Source organism: Urocampus carinirostris, chromosome 1, assembly GCF_059441175.1.
Source record: "Urocampus carinirostris isolate Australia breed hairy pipefish chromosome 1, RoL_Ucar_1.0, whole genome shotgun sequence".
NCBI classification, from domain to species: Eukaryota; Metazoa; Chordata; class Actinopteri; order Syngnathiformes; family Syngnathidae; genus Urocampus; species Urocampus carinirostris.
In genome coordinates, this window is record NC_142349.1 from 4,167,775 (window position 1) to 4,169,865 (window position 2,091).

Genomic DNA, 2,091 nt, shown 5'->3' on the forward strand with positions numbered 1-2,091 from the left:
TTTGTTTCGTTAGGTTCGACTGTAAAATAATTGTTGGAGTTATATAGCAGTTATATAGAAATGTATAAACAAAATCAACAAGAAGAGAATAATGACTCCATTGTGAAAAGCAGCCTTTCCCCCTCTCTCTTTACGAGAGAGCTTGCTTGGACTGAATTCTTTGCACTTGCCATTCTTTTGCATTAGCACAGCGCACCCTGCTGGATTCCAGCGATACTGTAAATTCTTGCATGTTATATGTTCCACTCTGGTTGATGTTGGATTTTATCCCATTTATGTGGACTGCACAGCAGTGGTGGGCTATAAGCCATATTTTCTGTTGACCTAGAATATCTGAATCATGTGAGGTCAATTATATTTTCGTCCATCAATACTTATTAAGTAATTCCAATATGTCTGTCAGCTTCCTTTCAGTGCTTATCATTGTTGCACTGCTTCCATATGAATTCTTTCATATTTAAGAATTAAGCCAATCACATTTGAACTATTAGTTGCTGCAAAAAAATCCTGAAGGTTGGGTCCTGAACATCAGGCTTTGAGAAAGCTGTTGATTTAGTGAATTTTCAGCTGGCGTCTGAACGCCTGATAGCTCACGTTCTTCCCGATTAGTCACTCCAGCATTTCATACAACTATTTATTAAAAATGCATGATTACATAATAGCTTGTTCTTTTTTTGTGTTAATTATTTAAATCAAGGTGTTTGTTTTCAGTGAAAGACGTTTCAGTGTTGTGTGTAATGTTGATAATGATCTGCATTATTAGTTCGGTGATTTGTTAGTTTGTAATAGTCACCACTAGATGTCAGGAATGATCCAAGTTGGGCACGCTACTTGTATTGTACCATGTGTTCATACCCGACAACTGCCCAAATAGCATCAATGTAATCCAAACAAGAATTCCCTTCGATATGAATGAAATAAGAACACAATGTTCAACAAAGACAATTAGACGTCACAACGTTAAAAAAATAAATGAGTCACACCAAAAAGAGTTTTAATGGACACTTCAAACAGTTGTCCACAGGCCCCATAGGTTTTACAGCAAACTCTAAATATAGGTTTGTATCCCAATGGTTTTACTTATTTGTTGTTAGTCAGGTGTTTAAACCCCCTCGGATGGGTCTGGCCTTGATGCGGCGAGGGGTCTTGCGTGTTCCAGTGACCCTGGAGAGCGATATCGTCGGGAGCTTGCTCCTGGTAGGGTCACTCATGGCGGGCCGGTCTCCGGGGTAGGTTCCAGACAAACAAAGACCCCAGCGTGTCGGTACGCTGTGAGGTGGCAGCCCCACCAACCGACTATCCTGCGGAGGGCTAACAACTCACCCAGGAGAAACCCCCTTTGTTATGAAACTGACCAGAGAAAGAAGCCGGACTGACCCCAGACCATCCGACACGAGCCATTCTCCAGTTTGACCCAAAGGCCGCAGGCTGGAGACGACCACGAGGGAAACCCCGCACTCGATGGCTCGACGTCGTTGCGGGCGACCTCCAACAACACGGAGTTGCTGTAGAGGATGCAGAACAGCTGGCACAAGACCGCCAGCATTGGAAAAACCTGGTTCATCTGGTCGGCTCAACGCACAGGGACGGGACCCCCCGACCTTCGCTGGAGCAATAATAAAAAAAAATCAAAAAAAAATCAGGTGTTTAAAACCCACCGGAACACGTCACAGAAGCTCCTATTGAAGGCAATTTAAAAAAAAACTTGAAAAAATAGGTTCCCTAGAACAAAAATTAATATCTATTACCACAGTTATGGGTGGGGTGCATTGTTTGACGCGTCTTTAAAAAGTTGAAAGTAGAATATTTCTTTTTTTAAGTATGTTTTAACAGCGTGTTCAAAGCGCCTTTGTATTTTTTTCCCACTGTGCCTATCTGCTTTTATCTTACTTCAGCACCGCTGTTCCGGAACTCACAAGACCATAGGAAGCAGGAAAGGGGGTTGGGGGGAGAGTTGCATAGTGATTTTATGCTCGTTCCTGGGTTTTTTGTTATTGGAGCCCGAAAATGTTAAAAGTAAGAGAAGGCCCGTTTCAAATACAGTCCAAACGCCAACCCAGACCCCCAAAAAGATGAAAACAAAAAGGAGAG